The following is a 20,215-nucleotide window of genomic DNA, read 5'->3' as shown; positions in this document are numbered from 1 at the left end:
TTAACGGAACACAGAGCTGGAGTTGCAGTGCCTTTCAGACTATTTTAGCAATAGGAATAATCAACCAACTGGTATGTCAGTATTTAGAATAACAGCGGAAGTGGAAGGTGCTATCATATATTAGCATATTACAAAGGAGACATTCAGCACACGTACACACACACACACACACATATATATATATATGTATATATATATATATATATATGTATATATATACATACATATATATATATAGCGCTGAGCATGCACAGAAGGTCCTGGTGGGAGGTTGACTTTGACTTTTCAAGGTGAGGCTGTAGCTGTCATCACAAATATACATTCCTTGTGCATAACAATGTCTCTAGGGAGTGTTCATCCAACAAAGTGCCTCAGTGTATCAGGATGAAATGAGAACAGTAGAGCATGGCAACCTGTGGGAAAATGGACACTCTCCGCAGTGAAAAATACAGGGTGTACATTTAATTTTTGCTTAACCTGCAAATCATGTTCTTATACCAAGAGTAGAAAAGGAGCATATAGAAAGGTGACACACACACACACACACCCACACACACACACACACTAATATAACCTCCCATGTAGCTTTTTGATCATACAGAGAGGACAGATTGTTTCTCGTTTATTTCTACTGCACCACGATGATTTATGGCCTGTTGAATCAAACGAAGCGCCTCGCTGCTAAGGAATGGTGAATGACTGGAAGGGATGAGAGAAAAATTCACATGAGGGATGACCCCAGTAGTGCTTTGAGCATATGAGCGGATAAATGAGGGGCCACAATTCCTCTCAAGCCATTTCACCATGCAAACACTGGCCCAGATATTTCAAAGTTTGATCAAGATACAAAGACCATGTGGCTCTGTGCAAGCACAAAAAGGGCGACTCTTGTTTTTGATATGGTGAATTCAAGGGCATAGCTGCAGTATGTTGGCAGTACGGCTTCATATTAAATCAGACCCTGAAGATGTCATACCTTGTCTCTTGTAAATAAGTGTCTGTTTTGTATGAGGCATTGTGTTATACATATATTCACCTGCAACTATGCATTGTCATCTACCTGCCTGTCCTGACTATCTGTGTGATTAACTTCAAATAACTTAGTGATCAGTCAGGTTTTTAACTCTTAACATTCAGATACAGGAAGGCAGCACTGTTTACTGATGTGCTCAAAAAAAATTAAAATCACTTAAATAATAACTATTATTATGCATACTTTATATCTCTAACAAAACAAAAAAGACAACAGCTCAGACTAATACTGAGAGTATAATTGCAATATCTCTCTGGCTTTGGTAGCAGGGGGTTGTCTGCCATGAACATCTTGTGCATGATGAAAGCATGTTTGTGTGTCAGAAGTGCAGAGGTTGGCCGACTAAATCCTCTCATTATTTGGGACTACACAGGGTTGTTTTGTAACTGAGATGAAATTCACCTCATTAAGCTGCAGGGTGAACCCCTAGTGAGATGTGAATCCAGCTCCTGGAGGAAAGGATGTTGGAGCAGCAGCAGGTATAATGAACTAAACTTCATAATGCAAAGAAGTGGAATTTTACATTCCTAGTACCCTGCACACTTAGGACATACTACATATCTTACTATGTATTATTAAAAGCCTGACATCAGTAAGTAGAGGACCTAACCACCCCCCCCCCCCCCCACCCCTCCCCCATCCCCCCCGTCTTTGCCTTCATGTGTAGCCTTAATTGTCCAGATGTAGCCATGCCATACCTGCTCACAGGGCATCCTCACAGACTTCCCTCCTCTCTGAAACACCTGACTGTCAGACACACAGCTGCTCCTTTACCTCTCTGAGAGAGTGCATTTTCAAGTCCTCTTTGTCAGATTGTCTATGTTGCTGCAGTGTTCACCAATTTCTGTTCCCTATATCATACATTTTGCAGCCTGTAGCAGATGTGCTGTCAGCCTGCTGATTTTCTATATTTTATCTGCGTTTGGGTCTTGATGCCCGATACCTGCTGCAAGATCGTGGCATCACCAGACAGAGCAGGTGCACTGGGTCCTGTGGTCTGCGAGGGTCCTTGTTCTCATTCTGAAGTGCAGCTGTATTCACAAAATCAAACCTGACCTGACGTGCTCTTGCTTGTTTGTTTCCAAAGTGGTCTATTAAAAGAGTGTCCTTGTTTATAAGAATTAATTATTGAATCTGACTATCTTTCTTGTTTTTGCTTTGTGCTCTATAGGTCTATATATTCTATGAAGTTTATGGTGTTTTCCCATGTGGTTTTGATTTGGTTTCACACCAACAAGTAGGAGGTGCAGCCCTATCCAACAAGTTTGCCTGTTGAATAGGGCTGTAATAGGCAGGAGCGCAGTCGTCAAACGTGTCACACTGTCAGCAGAATATTAATCACACTCTCACATCAGGGGTGGCACACTGATGGCAATCAGTTGGCCAAACTGTGGATAAATGATTATGTTTACATGACGCTCACATGAATAAATACAGTGTACATGTGCAGACATATAGGAGGTTTACAGTATGAATGTAAGTGCTGTGCTGTCTGTGCTGTGGAAACAGATATCCTCTACTATATTTGCATTGCAGAGACTGGTCTGCCGCTCTTTACACAATGTTTTCCGCTGTTTTATGCATTATGCATAATATGCATTATGATGTGCTCTAGCTCTGCTTTTATCGGGCTTAGTCCTGTGAAGCTTCTCACTGAGGTAAATAAGGTGTTAATGGGCCTTCCTCACTTTCCTGTAATGTCTAGAGGGCAAATAGACAATTTGGCATCGGATTTCACTTCTCCACTGTGTCTTACGTCTCTCCTTTGATGAGCAAAACCAGTGTTTAATTTTTCTCTCTCTTTTTTTTTTTTTGCTCATTCTAGTAGATACTGGAGGTCTTTTGGACAGGTTGCTTCATCACCTACTGAGATGATTACAACCTAGAATGAAACAGGTTAGATTAAAATCTCAACGCGGAAAAGCGTAATTTACTGCAAGCCGTTGCCCTGTGTAAGTGGCCTGCAGCAAAGACTGGGAGGTTATTTGGGTTGGGTGAAAGCTTGTTTCGAATGGATTTGACTCAGTCACTGGATAAGTGGAAACCAGCTGGTGTTTAGGTTTGATACCAGAGGACATATGTTGTTGTTTTTCAGTGAAGAAAATAAAAACATTAGGAGACATGTGGAGTTTCTACTGAGCTGGCTGTGTTTCAGTGTGACTATATGGGCTTTTGAGAACACTGATGTTCCAGACTGTGAATTTTACAGCCACACAGATGAATTATTTTTTACATTATTGATTAATTACAAAAACATATGTTCTGTATGTATGCATGCCCAGCACATCAAAGCAGTGTTGGAATAGGTAATATTCTGAGACTTTAAAAGAAATGTGTGCACATGGTGTGGTTTGCTTAAAATCAAAGGACCTGCTCCATGTTCCACTCAGTGCTTTCAACACTCTTGACACTACCAGCTGTAAAACTTGTCTTCTGTGAATTCTCACATTTTGGCACAGGCGACATCTCAACCGTCATCAGAGCTGCCGTGTCTGAATACATGCCTGATTAAAATCTGCATGTTTGATTTTTACTGTGTCTCTATTCCCCTCACTCAAAACTGTATTTTTACATTTTAAACCCTGACATACACTAGATTGGGCCAGAGGTGAACAGTTCATTTCCCCCTTCTTCCGTGAATGTTCATGAGCCCACACACAACCCTGCCTGAATTTCAGCAGGCTGGATTCATTCAAAGGGGTTGCATCTGTCTTATTATTTTATTATCTTCAAATGCTCCTAATATACAGATGCAACCACATCATTGTGACCCTTTTGACTACATGCAGTGTTTAATTTGTTGTAGTATGTAGGCAGGAGGGGATCTGTTAAAGCCCTCTGCACCTGTGGGTAATATCCCAGGTGGTCACACCCGTCTCTTGATGATGGATGATGTCAAACCTGAGGAATGTGGGCAAACTATTGGCATGGTAAAGAACAGAGGGCAGACAATAGTGGAGCAAAATACAACAATAGGCAAAAAAAAAAAAAAAAAAAAAAAATACAGTCTAGAGAAATGTTTAATCAAATCCGTAAAGTCATGAAAACTTGTTTTTTCAGCAGGAATTTCCCCGATGTGACAGATGTTTTGAATTACAGGCATAACTGGTTGAGATACTGTTTACATGGAATGAGGGTGAGAGTAAACCTTTTAAAATCCAGCACAGCGTGTATGGCACATCTGCAACAAATTACAAATTACAAATCCATGTACCAAAGGATCAGCTGTTGAAAAAAAAAAAGAAAACCTCTTATTTTACATTTTATTATCAAGAAATCCTGTGAAAAAAAGGAAAATTAATAATAAATGCATCCTGTGAACAGGTGTTGTTGGTGTAGCTGTATTCCTCTGTGCATTAGAAGCCCACTGTTTTGCAAAAGCAATAAAAAACACATCAAAGCTGTATCATTGTCGTGGGTGACACTTTCCTCCATTATAATGCAGTCACAATAATGTTTCAGAATAAACCTCACTTGCTATACTCAATGTAATGAATTTATAATGAATTTTTAGATGACTTTGGGTCCACTGCCCAGATCCATTTTTTTATTATAGCTATACGACAATACTTGATGGGATAAATAAATTGTTGATTTGGGCTCAAAAGCAGCCTTATTGTTATTTTAATGACTGCACATATTAGATTTTTTCTTAATATGGATATCGCAGGATTTGTTGTCCATCTGGAAGTTTCTCAAATCACCACAAAGGATCTCTAGAGCTCAGCCAGAGTTATCATTAGGTTCTAGGTCTCGTCTTGCTAAGGCCCTCCTCTCCTCGTTGCTCTGTTTGGCCGGGCGGTCAGCTCTTGGAAGAGTCTTGGTTGTTTCAAACTTCTTCCATTTAAGAATGATGGAGGCCACCGTGCTCTTGGGAACCTTCAATGCAGCAGAAACGTTTTTGTAGCCTTCCCCAGATCTGTGCCTCGACACAGTCCTATCTCTGAGCTCTGCAGGTAGTTCCTTCCTCCTGCTGGCTTAGGTTTTGCTCTGATTTGATTGTCAGCTGTGAGAGGGGTGTGCCTTTCCAAATCATGTCCAGTTTTATACACTACACGTGCATTCCAGTCAAGGTATGGAAATATTTCAAGGAGGAATGGGAGGAACCTGAGCTAAATTTCAAGTGTCATACCAAAGGGTTTGAATACTGTAATTGTGATGATTGATTTTTTTACCTAAAATAAACTAACATTTATAGAACTCTGCTTTCACTTTGTCATTATGAGGAACTGAATTTAGATTGATGAGGGAAAAAAAATTGTTTTTATTTTAGTATATGACTGCAACAAAACAAAATGTGAAAAAAACCAAGAGGTCTGAACATGTTTATTTTCGTAGGCAGGTGCAGCTGCTGGAGCTGTAGGTGAGAAATGCTTAACAAATTTTCACAGGTAGGTAGATTTTCAGATGGTTTCCATCAGATGATTGACAAGTGGAACTTCTGACTACGGAAGCAAATCCATTATTCTGCTAAACACCAGTGAGGAGCAGCCATGGTGTAGATACGTCTAGTCAAGGTTAATTGGGTCCTTTTACTGCTGGGCTGTAACTGGGACTCACTGTTCCTGTTGTCTCTATGGTGACAGTTGAACAAATGACTGACATTTAGGCTTTTAGACACTTTTTCCACACCAAACTCAGTTGATGTTTAAAACAAAGAAATCAAAACTGTTTTTGATTTGAACTCAATTCAGATTCTCCTCTTTCCCCTTCTCCTATAGCAGCCTCACACAGTCGTCTCATTAACTGGGTTATAATGATTTTCTTGCTGACTCTGCTGTTGAGTGTGTCAGATTTTGCCACCTTGTCAAACCAGAGACAGCATCTCTCCCTCCTTTCTGTTTCACAACCCTTGTAACACTGCATGGTGCCTATATATGAAAACTAACTATGGCTCTGCTTCTTGGAATTTGATACTGTATACATTTCACATGTATACATTATAACAGCTGGAGCTGTTAGTGTACAGGGATCACACTGACAGAGCCAAGTCAAAAAATATTAACCTGCTGAGAAAGTGGGGCAGAAATGTTTTCTTGCGGCCCTCAGTGGGCTGTTCCTTCTATTCTGTTGATAGGTAAATAGCTGTCACTGTGCCCATGTGGGACAGCAGAGATCGACACCTCCCCAAAGACGCACTGATGTCTTCAGTGGTTTGGGACCAGCAGCTTTCTCCTCATGGTTCTGGTTAAGTTTATTGTATGAAAATTTGAAATCAAACCACTTTCATTTATCGCCTTTTCCCAGTGAGGATATGATGACAAACTCCTGCAGTTTTACTTTAGTTATTGAGACACTAAAGTTTTTAAGACTTGTTTGGGAACCCATGTGCAGCACACAGAGACAGGAGAGGCCGATTGTGAGCCAGGGATAATTTATTAACAGGTTGATAGTTGAGGCTGAGATGGAGCTGAGCAAAAAGAATGGGCAGGGGGGGGAACTGGGGCTGAGGGATGGGTGGCAAGGGCTAAAGGCAGCAGGAGGTGAGGAGGGAGGCTTGAGCTGGGGAGCGGAGCTGAGCAGGCTGGGGTTTCCTGCAGAGGAGGACCCAGGGAGAGTGAGTCTAGAGGCAGAGGGGATGCAGCGAGGGGTTCAGGTGAGGAAGAAGGAAGGTGTTGAGGTTGGAAGAGGGTATGTATGTCAGAGCAGACTGATGATGAAGAGCAGCTGGTGGCCTGACCTTCCACGCACCTGTCTCCACTCCTGCAATCAGGCACACACACACACACACACACACACACACACACACACACACACACACACACACACACACGACAGGAAGACAAAAAGAGGAGAGGGAGAGGTGGAGTGGCTGCCAGCTCAGAGGGAGCGATGGCAGAAGTGGAGGGCCTGATGTAGAGGTCTTTTTCACTTTCTCAGAAGTAATTTTATAATAGAGACTTTGCAGGTGGGGATTCTTGCTTTGGGTATTGTCAACATACAGTATGCTACACATGAGAACAGATGCTTCCGAACGTTTGATGTATCCTGTGTGAGTTTGAGTCAAAATGTTTCAGTGCAAATATATGCAAAGATAATGACCATTCATAAATGTGGTCTGTTTAATTTATACTATATGGAGTGTAACTCTCTGGTAATCAGCTCACTGAAGGCACAATATGAACAATATTCTCAGCTTGTGGCTCGCTCAGTATTTGATGCAGCTTCATGGTCTTGCAGCTATTAATGAGAGCAGTGGCCCAGTTGTTGCCACAGCATGAATTACTTGGATTTAATCTTAAGCCCTTGGGCTGCCTCTGTGGATCTTTTCACATCATTTGCATTTTTCTTCCTATGGAGGCATTCAGATTGTCTTGTGTTAAAGGTCCTATATTATGTTCATTTTTCAGGTGCATACTTTTATGTGGGGGTCCAGTTGATTTTTGTCATACTGTACATTTCTGCATAGGGATTGGGATTGCATTGGATGGGGAAACGCAGTTGACAAATAAATATGAACTAGAAAATCCGGTTCGAGTATCATATTAATGGAAGCTGGAAAATTATTAAGTATTTTATTCATCATGATGATCACAAGTTTGCATTTATGGCAGCACCTTGATTGATAATGCTGCATTTAAAAAAATTTTTTTTTGCATTATTGAGTCTTATGCCGTAAAATGGTAAAATCTTTTGCCATCTTTCCAAAATAGCGTTCCTTAATCACAGTGTGGGGCATGACTACAGAGCGTTGATTTGAAGTTTTGACAACCAAAATTCTGTCAGAAATTCAGGACCAAATTCTCTGCAGGAAAGCAGAAAAAGGAAAGTATGTTTCAGAGATTTATTAAGTGTATTTGTAACAAACATGGGAGCTGAATATCTTGCTCGTTCGTCTTGTGTGTGACCATGTTGTTATTGTACAGCTCCGTGGAAAGCAAATCATTTTTATCAACCTGTCGGCACACACCTCACTGCTCTTGGTAAAATGCACCACATGTATAAAGGTGAGCTGTAATTTGTTCACACATGAAATACACTGATGGGTGCAATATTTTAGAACACACACACACACACACACACACACACACACACACACACACACACACACACACACACACACACACACACACACACACCAAAATGATGGAGCTGAAATAAAAATGGTGTTGAGGTTGACGTCTTAAGACGACAAGTAATTTGGATTCTGTACAGTGTCCATAAGCACAACTGTTAATGTGTCTGCATGTGTGGGTGTGTGCTCAGCGTTTTCTCGTGTGCTGTCATCAGTTCAAATCTAGCGTGGAGAAAGGTCTTTCAATGTGAGACTAACACCAGAGATATGAGGCACAGTGGCCCTCATTCATCAAGGTATCGTGCTTTCTGATCTAATCATAATGTGTAATTGGTGTGTGCTCATTTCACAGTTGAAAAATTCTATTAATTAATCCTGGTGACTCACTTATCACGGAGGACAGAGCTTAGACAGTTGCCTAGGATGAAAATAAACATTTCACACCCATGCTGCCACCCCGGAAACTCAACACCTAAATCAGTGTATTGTTATTTTGGTGGGTTTGTTGTGTAACTCAAGGAAGCCTGTGCAGAAATAGGCATGGCAAAAGCTTTGTGTATACCATAAACTCATGTATTTCTCCTTGTCTCACACCCTTCATGTCTTCCCTTCTGTGAGCACACTGGAGATGAAATTTGTGATCCAGAAAGAAAGTGAGTCTTCTGTTCCTCAGCAAGCAAACAAGGGTGAGGGATCAATGGAAGCTGAAATTCAATGGCCCTCACAGGCAAAAAGTATTGTCACAATAAATTTTCCCCCTTTCAGACATTGAACTTTAAAAAAAGAAGACGTTAGTGAAGTGCTTTTGGAGAAATAGAGTCAGCAGTGTCAGTAAAACATGACTAAAAATAAACTTTGAGTTTACTTTGAGCCTCATAGTCTAACATAGTCAGACCTATGTACCCAGTGTCTGCGCTGGAGAATAGTCTGGCTGCACCTGTTTTTATAAAATTCAAATGATCTGATTTCTTTGCATTTCTTTGAACCTTTTTTTTTGGTGTAACATTTACATATGGGGGAGGAGGAATGAACACCATTTTTCTACCAGATATTCCCTCATTTTGTGTTTTGATGATGTTGGTGGAGAGCACTGTCTAACACACAAGTTCAAAATCTCCCGTAGGCGTTTGATTGGGTTGAGATCTGGTGACTGTGAATGCCCTGGCATATGATTCCCTCATCATTTTCATACTCATCAAACCATTCAGTGACCCCTCGTAGTCTGAGAATCCCATCAGGATAGAAATGTTTCATCATAGGATAAAGGTGACCACTCAGAACAACTTTGAATTGATTAGCAGTGACCCCTCGCTCTAAGGGGACAAGTGAACCCAAACCACGCCAGCAAAATGCCCAGAACAGAGCCACTAGATCCCCTCACTGTAGGGGTCAGACAATCAGGCCTGTACTTCTTTTGATACGCCACACATGCACTTGCCCACTTGTTGAGAATATGATGAAGGATGACTCATCTGACCAAATTACTTTTTCCAGTTCCTGTGGTTTTTGCACCACTGTACTCTCAAATGTGCATTCATCTTTGTAATGAGGGGTTTATGCACTGCAGTCCCACTATAGATTCCTGCCACAGGGCATGACTGGGTGTTAACTGCTTAACTGTACCATGCAATGCATCTAAATTCATTATGTTTCTCGACTCATTTATTTAGGGCTTTGCTTGAATTATGTTGACTGAGTGATTGCAATATGCAAATCTTAATCAATACTCAATCAATAGTGTGTAGGTTGTTAAGCAAGGGGGATTATGAAAACAGTAACAGGCAGGAGAAGCAGAAAGGGAGGATAATGCTGCTTTTAGACAGCCTATATCTGGTCAGTCAGACTATCCTGTGAAGAACTCCTTATTTAATGTATTGATCATTTATTGATTGAAAAGCTGGTGTTTTAATTAGACACAGATGAAAAAGCTAATCTTTTTTTTTTTTTTTTGAGACAACCTATCACCAGTGAAGCGTTGTAAATTAACAATAAAACAATGACAGCAGGAGAGCTTTACATTTGAAATTTAAATGTCAAATTACATACATAGTCAGGCTTTCTCTTGCTATAGAGCACCTACAGTGTCTGACTCAGGCTACCTCCCACGCACTGCATTCAATAGTTTGATATACAAAATGCTGAAAACAAGCATTTTGTAACTTTGCTGGAAAGGAAAATTTGTAAGAATATAATTTCCATTTTTTTACAGAAATTGGAACTGAATTTAAATTTGCTTAGGAACTATTTTCTGAGTTCCCTAACTGATTTGAGGGGAGATGACACCCAGAAGGAAATATTTGGAGTAAAACATAATAACCTACAGAATTTATGCCATTCACTCTTCTTTTCTACCTGTGCAATCCTCCAATCTGCCCCTCCTTGATGAAGCTCCTGCTGTAGGTGTATCGCTCAGTCTTAGATAATTAGGACAAAAGAGGAGACAGAAAACAGGCACCAATGCAGTTCAAAGGCCACTTTCAATTCAAGTTTGATGCTGGATGTTTTCCAGTTAAGGGAATTCAAATGTTTTAGATCACATGAAATTTATATAAAAGTTACATCAGACTGGTTCATTATCAACTGGAGGCTCTATTCTTAGTAACACTATGTTACATAATATGACACTGTCAAAAAGCTTGCTCCAAAGCAATTTGCAGACTTCTCTACATCTCAACTCGCATCACATTCCTAGCATCGATCCCTTTGCTTGACATAACTGACATAAGTATTCCTTGCTGTATCAGGTAACTCTACCCTCACAGTGATGATGTTAAGTATAGACAATAATTAAATAGAGTTAAAAATAGTTTTCTTGTGTCTAAATAAAAGCAAAGTATTTTGTTTATGATAGGGTTCCAGTGGAATGACCGCTCAGTTTTTATTACTAATTCTTCCTTGTGAGATCATATATTAGATTATAGGCAGGTGGCTGGAGAAGAGTCATATTTGTCAGTTCCTCCAGTGAAATCCTCAGAAACTGATGACACACAAATGGAGTGGAAACTTGAAAGACTCCTCAGACTGATGAGAATAATAATTCTTGCTTTCCTTCCTCAAATAGAAGCCAATGGAGGGTAAGAGCATCTTTGTTGTGTGTCATTCAAAAAAAAAAAAAAAAAAGCTGTAGCCTCTAATCACAGCCCTCAGTTCTCTTCTTCTGTTTGACACTGACCACAAGGTGCAGGACGTATTAATTTCCTCCAAGATCAAAATGAAGAGTCTCACATGGTTTTCCTTCAACATCTTTTCTACAGGATCAGGACTGACACACAAACATTCGCTCTTTGCAGTAGCAAACAAAGACACCCACCTGGTGTTTCTGAATCTTATTTGTGAGATAAAATGCAAATGATATTCTTTTGTGCTCTATGATGAGAAGCTGCCTGGAGTTGAATATGGAAAAGCAACTGAGGCAGTCACTATAGATACACATTGTTCATTATTATCATGTCAGAGGGAAATAATTGTTGCTCCCTGTCAAATCACACTGGACCCTTCATTGTCCTAATGTAAATGGAACATTAACAAAAGAAAATGGCATAGTCCGCTGTGTTTACAGGCAGATCACGAGATACGAATGCTCCACTGGCTTTGGTTGCCTTTTGCTCTTTTGCATTTTCCTTCAAAGGATTTGTCCCAGAATTAAATACTTGTACACTAATACGAAAACACTAAATTGCTTCTGACAGTTAATTGATGTTTGGAAATTAATTAAACAATCAGCTTAGACATACAAGCTAATTCTTTACAGCTGCCTCTCAGTCACTAAACAGTGAAGTATTTGTCTTGTGCACTTTCAAAGAGTTCTTAAAGCTGAATCAATCTTTTTTGTCACAATGCCATTTCACTGCAGAAAAACTAAATAGACAGTAAGCATTTTGATAATGGCCCAGTAGCTAGCACAGGCATATTAAACAGCAGGTACCTATCGCACCATTACTTCATAATCATCCTATATTACCAATTAACTCTTGCTGGATTTCTGTACTGTATATATATACACATATCTCACATACAGTACACTTATGGTGCTGTAACAAGTAGTGTAATGTAGTTAACTGCATTTACTTAATGTTTCCATTTTGTACTGCTTTATGCTTCTACTCATCTTCATTTCACATATTGTACTTTTTACTCCATTACATTTATTTGATACTTTTAGGTACTATACACCATAATTATACATCAAACTCCCCAACGGTATGTAAAGTAGGTCAAATTAGCAGCTTCAAAATTAATATGCTGCTTACATGTTAATGTCTTAGTGATAATATTGCAGTAATATAATATATAATAATGTAACTCTTAAAGGGGCCATTGTCTTTACTTTTAATACTTAAAGTACAGAGGATTGAAAGCAGGATCTGAATGCTTCTTTCACCTCTGGTCCCAAAGTAATAATGATGACAATTATAATTTTAAGTAACAGCATCTTTAAATGTCAAAAATCATCTCAACTATCAGTGATGTAGCTGTGATTAAGGTTTTCAATTATGTGTTTTTCAAAAAATGTAGATAAATCCATCATATGCAACTCTCACTCAAGTCAATTAGAGTTTCCTCTTTTGAACAAGGGGTCGAGCAGACCCTGTGGTCTCATCATTGTTGGATGGTGTAATAACTTAGTTCTCTTGGGAAGGGAAACGGCCATCGCTGGAAGAAAGCCATAGAGGTGGTTACAAAGTGCTGACAAACATGCCATACTGGAAAAGACAGGAGACCACTGAACAAGATGAATCACCTTTCACCTGGGAATGTGTAAATAAATACAGATTGGACAGTCAGACATGCTGCTGTGATGGTTAGCAGGTAATGAGAGCTACCAGGGGTGAGATGTGAACACTTCCTGACAAGAGTGGCATCTGCTGCTTTGTAGGAGCCACAAGCAAAATGTACGGGGACAGACTCGCTGTGGAGTGAAATAAAGCCAAGGTGAAACTTAATGATGTGTGGCAGCCCATATTAGAACAAGATTTAATTAGAGGAGCAAGAGAAACAAAGGAAGAGGAAAAGGCTGATGGGCTATGAGTTTGTGTGAGAAAAATGGTCTCTGTACACCTGAATGTATTTGTATGTGGGTGTGTATTTGGTGGCTCCAATCATCTTTGTATTTACCACCTCATTTGGTTAATGTCTTGTTATTTATCTTATCTTAATTGTACACAGACATGAAATTGCCACTATTTAATATTCCTGTCTTGCTGTACTGTATGCAGTTTGAATAATTTCTCATTTAGACTCACATGAGTAAAAACTTGCATCTAGCACCTATTTTGATGTTCTCCTTGCCACTGTAACATTTAGCATAACAACATATATCATAATTGTATAATAATCTACATAATTCCCTTTAATTCTCAGTTGTCCCTGGTTTCCAGAGGAGCAGAGCCCTGATTGTTGCCAGTCCTTACCTGGTTACTCCCACAAATATTGTTGCACATCCCAAGGCTGATGTCTCCTCTGAGAATGACTTATGTAATATTCCCTCTGTGGACACAAACCCCTGACAGGAGTTTGCTAAAAAGCAGGAAACAATGTTTTCTTCACATAGATCATACAACTGTGACATTAATCTTATGCCAGGGGCCTGTCCTCCACGGGGAAGGATTTATTCTGCTCTGGGTCCTGAAACATTCGCTATGGAAGAGTAAACTTAAGATGCCCTCACTTCTAGATTCATCCCTCGCTCTACTGCACCAGATGTAGAGCGAGGATTTTCTTTTTGAGGGAAAGACAGACTGAGGGCTCTGATAGTATTGACTATCAGCTTTTACACAACATCTCTGTCAAGAATTACATCCCCTTACCCTGCTCACCTATTGAACATCTTGATAGTGATTCACCAGACTACGCTTAGAGGACAGCTGCAACCATGCAAGAAGAGTGTGACATCATCTTGTCACAGCATCAAGGCATTAAAGCCAGTTTTCCATAGGGTTGGGAGCACTCACATGGACCTGAACCATGAGCTTTCAAGACAAGTCAGAATGGTGCGACTGGTTCTCCACAGCACACCAAGGTAGTTTTGGTAGGTAGAACATGTCCATATCTTACTGTGTAGATGTAGCACTGCTAACCACGTTCTGCTAGCTCTGTGATAAAAACATCGAATTTCCTGTAGTTGCTTTACAAGAACATCCTGCCACTATTTTACTGACTGAAAGGAAATCAGCAACAACAGGAAATGTTAAATGAAGAGTCAAATTAAACTCCAAACTACACCGATTTAGTCACATTCATCTCGACCACTCAGAAAGCTACCGAGGCATCACTTGTACTATATGTCAAACCATCAATATGTGAATAGGTGTGTGTGAGTACAATGCTTTTCAAATGTCTTTCCACGAGTACATACACTCACCAGTGTCAACACGGATCCTTTTGTAAGTCTGGAGAGTTGTAGAGTGACCCAAGCTAACCTCCATTAAGCAGAGGCCACAGTTTGGGCTCTGAGAAATTAATTTCAGCTGCACAAAGCTCTCAGTAACAAGAGGAATGGTTGTTTCACAAAGAGTGCAAAGGCTGAACTGGCATTTTCAGAAATTGCATTGCTGCTAAACCATAGCCCCATTGCTGTTTAACCCTGACCCTGTACAGTCATTTATAGTGGAGTACACTTCTGAAGTGGCACATTCATTCTTTTGTGACTGCAAGCTCCACTTGCTCAACATAAGTCCTTCAAAGAGTCTCCCTTGACTTTCTGTGCCTATTCCCAGGCAACCTTGGTCGTATTCTCACAGGATTTAATCCTAGCCTTCCTCCCTCCCTCCACAGTTAACACCACCGTCATGGTTGTTGCCGACAGGATTTTCAAGGCTGCTCTTTTTATCCCACAATGGCCATTATCAGGTGAAACAACCAGCTTGATTAATCATCACATTTTCTGTCTCCACGCAGTGCCATGTAATGTTGTTTTTAATTAAGGCCATCACCTTTTTTTCATGACTCTGCTCCTCTCTCCTCTGGTTTTCATCTGCAATCTGTAGCCCAAGCTGTGAGAGCAAATGAGGACCTGGAGATCATGCTGCAGTGTTTTCCTACAGTCAGTGTGTTTCTGGTGTGGGCAGAATGTGAGCTTAACTCCCTGCACTTTTCTGCCAGGTTGCCCTCTGAGTGTCAGAGAAGCCTCAGAGAATAGAGCGTGAACCCTAGTTTCTAGTGAGTTTATTAGGGTGCTGTTGTTTGGCCTTTACGAGTTTCTATCTCTGCAAGAACAGGTAAATGATGGTCTGGCTGTCACTGTGGGAGCAAAGATACTTTGTGAAGATTCATTTCAGTAACTATGTTAGATAAAGTATACAACAACTTTTTATTTCTGACTAAAGCACACTGACTGACTCCTGCTCCAAACCAGTTGGGCTCTTTGAGCTAAATGATGTTTTCATGTTAACATACTGATGTTTAGCAGTTATAATGTTTACCATATTCATCATCTTAGTCCTGCAAGTCAGCATGCTAACATCTGCTAAATAGCACAGAAGGCAAAATAAGTTGAGGCTAATTGAAATAGTTTTGCAGGTTTTTGGCCATAAACAAATATACTGGACAAATTGATCCAATAGTTGACAAGATATTTCACAAGTAAAAGGTGTCAACCAGATGGTGGCACTAGAGGGAAAGTCAGGGGATCAGCAAAGTCATTTGGATTAATCCTCTGGGCACTGTGAATGTCTGTACTAAATTTCATCATAATCCATCCCATAGATGTTGAGATATTTCAGTGTGAACCAAATTTCAGACTGACTGACTGACAGACATTGCCATCCCTAGAGTCATGCCGCTAGCATGGCTAAAAGATCCCAGGATTATCCACAATGTACATGCACAAACATCCAAAAAGTGCTGCTCTCCGCTCGGCTTGACAAGCCCCAACGTTTGTCAACAGGACGCAGCCACGCCCATAATAAAGGCAGAAATGTTAGATGCAACAGCTGGTAATCAACCTACCTTTCAAAGACAACAGCCTACTACGGCCACAAGAGAGCAGTAAATTACAAGATGAATGCAAACAGGTAATATCAGGTCCTTCATGGGACAGAATGCTGATCTGAGATGTAAGGAGAGATGTCACTTCCATTTTGGTATTGTACCAATTTATGTCTATTTTTAGCTTTAATTGGTCAAACACTGCTGGCCTTGCTTGTCCTGATGGCCCGCCATCAACTTCAGTGACATAATAAATCATTCAAACCTACACTTAACATAGATCTAGTTGTTTCACAAATACAATAAATACATTTTAAAGCATCTTTAAAAGGGAAGTATTCTGAGTCCTGAGCTGCTGCTGTCATATATCCTGTTCACTCTGGTAGCTGGGCATATCTGCAGTGCTGAGGTGACACCGTGTTGACACCGCAGCTTGCTTTATCCGCCCCACATATCAGCTGCAGAATCCGAATGCTAAGAGATTTCCACCAAAAGGGTGTGTCTCTCCAGTCAAAGACTTTTACAGAGGAAGCCTCTGTGATTCTTGCTCAGGCTTCAGGAGAACTGATGTTCTGCTGGTGGGTTTTTTTTTTTAGGACACATGGAAGTCCACTCATCCTCATCCATCATTTACAAGTATGTGCCAACACATTTTAGTGTGATGCTCTTTAAAATGAGTCATTTGTGAGTAGGACTGATTATATAGAACTGATAATTCCCTTGTGTCTGAGCTAAGAGACAAGGAGCATTTTTGCTTGAAGAAAAAGCTTTACATTCAATAAGAAAAAAAAAACCAACTTTTAATTCATTTTGCTCTCTTTAAAGCCTAAATCCCTTGATAGTGCTCAGCAAGTTAGTGGTGCAAAGCACAATGCTCAAGCCATTTCTGATCCTATTTCTATGTCTAAATATTAATTCCATACTTCTCTGTGGAATGTAATGTTGTCAGTGTTGGAAACTGCCATTTACTGTATAATTACTGTATCATTTACTGTATAATAATGTACCATCGCTATATTTGATTGCTGGTATTAACAATATTTAAAGCATATGAATAATTTAATTTAAAGTTAACATAAACTCATACACGTTGGTGGAGGTCAATGCTAAAATTTTACTCATGCTCCATACACACTGAATGTGAATGTTTCTATATGAACTTCTGTGTGTTTGTTGCTCTTTTCATGCTGCTGTGACAACAATGTTTCATGTGCTTTTATGGAAGTGACATGATTATCCCATTATATAATTAGTATTTATTTATAGCGTGTGTGCTGTTGTTAGATAATATAACAAGCATAGTCTAGCAAAGCAGTGGAGCAAATCACATGAGTCACTGCAGGGGCAATGGTTGTGGTAGTATTGAAAGAAACAAATATGGATCATTTACTGCTGTTAGACAAAGAAAGAAACAATTATGGATCATTTACTGCTGTTAGACAAATTTACCGGACTAATAAAAAATGTGATAATTTATATTTTAGTATTCATGGCTACTTTAAAAGGTGTAAACACATGCTTTATAATCCTTACCGTCTTTCGGCCATGAAGTTGCACGGCTAGTACACTGATAAACTATACAGATGAGCTGGTTAAAACCCCTGTCAGAACCAATTGCGAGTGAAAAAAACAGTGTCCTCTGGTGCTGCCTTCTCACCGCTGTCCTGTCATCTGTGGCTTTCTGCCTGAGGCACAACAGATCAAGGCTCCAGCACTGGTAGAGTGTGGCCAACCCCCCAAAAATGTGATGTCTCATGAGGTCAAGCTGAAACACAAGGCACTGTGCTAAATCTTGTCACAAATCCAAAACCAAAAGAATCGCTGTTTAATTTCTGTCTGAATGCCATTGTTTAATATCTTTTATAACTGATCTTTTTATGGTCTATCTCCACCAGTAATAATCTGTTCACAAAATAATCATTAATACTCTCTTTAGTCTTTTACTACTATCATGTTTAGCTCTGGTTCTCAAACCTCTTCATACCAGATATTTATATGCAATTAATTGAATCTACTTCACTGATTTGATGCTACAATGAAAGGCAGACGGATTCCTGAGGAGAAATGTTGTATTGAACCAAAGTAGTTTCCAATATTGATTGTAAGACAAACTTTTGACCATTTGTATTTTTGTGATGTACACAGTATACTGAAACGTTTTACTAGCAAACCACCATTTGTACCAGGCATACACCAATTACTATACATTGGCCACTTTAACTTGATGTTGGTGGAAATTAATCTTAAATGAAAAAGAAAATTCAGCAAAAACACAATTTCATTTACACAGTGGGGATTTCAGAAGAATGGTTTGTAGAACAAGTAGTCACATACACAGGCAAAACTACAGCATTAGGAGATATTGTGTTATTGATTTAATAGGGTGGGTTGTAATAAACCAGGCTATTCTTTAAAAGGGACAATGAGTAAGAATTGGCCAGCTGTTGAATGCATACTCTAAACAAATAGGGGCAGCATATTAACAGAGAGTTGGGATCTCCACCCCTACTGTCAGAAACAAGGAAATCAAGGAAATGCACTCTTTGGTCCCTCCTCCTCTACCCTTTCCCCTGTGCCATCGTCGGATTGGCCATTGGGTATACCAGGATGAATCCTGGTATGGGCCACCACATCAGTGGGCCGGTGTTCTGTCAAAAAAAGCATTACGTTTTTACTGGCCCTCTGTGCGCTTGTACTTCAGGGTGCACATTAGAGCGGCTGTGTGTTTGTTCTGGGGCTGGGCTCACTGGCCACTCATAACAAAATTTCAACCCTTACCCTCACATTGAGCTAAAGTTAGCTTGAATAACCCAGGGTTAGTTTGCAATCTGATGATGTAATTGGTTGTTTTCTTTGGTTATTGTTAGACTGCTCAGTCAGAGAGATAGGGAAGATGTAGTGATGGCAGGAGTGGAGGACGCGAGGTTGAGGAAGGTGAGGGAGATAGAGAGCAGCAGTATGAACAGCTGAGCTTAAGGAAAGAGTGGAGTAATGCTGCCAAGAAAGGACGGCTACAACAGGTCTATAGCCTACTCACAGTTACTTCTTCATCCTCTCATGTTGGACTGAGGGCAGACTGGACACAACAGTGACTCAACATTGAGGTGCAAAGTGGTATTAAGAGGCGAAGCTAGCTGGTTAGCATGCAGACTTCCGTGGATATCTCTGTGTGACAATGCACAGACAGCTTTAACATTATGTCAAAACAGTGATTTCTTCACATTCTGTTGATAATCTTAGTTTATTTTTGAATATTTTCAACTAAAATACTGAGCTATTGCCCCTTTAATTAGCCGTTTACTCTTTGACTGAATGTACTCTAATCAGCAAGCTGCTGTCATATTTGGTTAGTGGGGAAACCTGCAAACTTTAAGGAGATAAATATTTCCTCTGAGGGCTTCAACAAACATATGCTGGCCAAATAACATACGTAGCCTAATTAGTGTACAGTCCCTGGGCTCACCCAAGCCATCTGAGACTGAGACTGTTCTGAAAGGCTGTAAAAATAAATTTGGCTTGACATGAAGCCTGCTGTGGCAGCAAGTACACTCAATTAGCCCCCACAACTTTATAAGTTATAAGGCTGGAAATCCCCTTACAACATCATGGATCATGATTGAGTGAAATATGACAAATGCATAATGCAGCCCACATAGATTTATAGGGCCAGCAGAGCCCTGATTTATCAGTTTTCACCAAAATAAAATTAAAAAATTAAAAAATTAAATAAAAATAAAAACTTATCACAACCTTTTTCTCATCTGTCTATCTTTCTCTCTCTTGTACACACACACAAGCGTCACACATTATTAGGTGCACAACTCCCTTGAAAACACTATTTTGTACTGAGCAGATTATCTTGGAACAGATCTAAACTGAGCATTCACACACACACACACACACACACACACACACACACACACACACTCACTCACTCACACACAAAGACAGACACACACACACACACACACACACACACACACACACACACACACACACACACACAAAATGCCTTGTCCTTTACTGGGAGAAGTGAAATCAGTGTTGCTGAAAATAAAAACTCTCTTCCTAATGTTTCCAGTTGATTGCTTGTCCTGCTTGTGTCATATGACAGTTATATTGATTAATGTTGCATTTCCTTTGTTAGGAAATGCAGGTCTCCTCTGATAGATTTATAGTTTGATAGACTTTATTTTGGTAACAGAATGAGGAATACATTAACACAATGCAAGTTTTTCTCT

The 20,215-nt window shown here is 39.9% G+C and overlaps 1 protein-coding gene across 5 annotated transcripts in view; it reads left to right on the top strand.

Annotated features, from left to right (window-relative positions):
* slc2a9l2 (solute carrier family 2 member 9, like 2) overlaps window positions 1–20,215 on the top strand; it is a 109,169-nt gene that overhangs the window by 64,959 nt on the left and 23,995 nt on the right. The gene's annotated exons all lie outside the window — the stretch shown is intronic.

Source organism: Trachinotus anak, unplaced genomic scaffold, assembly GCF_046630095.1.
Source record: "Trachinotus anak isolate AG129_WGS33_773 ecotype Australia unplaced genomic scaffold, CSIRO_AGI_Tana_v1 ptg000013l, whole genome shotgun sequence".
In the NCBI taxonomy this organism is placed as follows: domain Eukaryota; kingdom Metazoa; phylum Chordata; class Actinopteri; order Carangiformes; family Carangidae; genus Trachinotus; species Trachinotus anak.
Note: the sequence above shows the minus strand (reverse complement) of the source record. Positions and strands in the feature narration are given on the sequence as shown.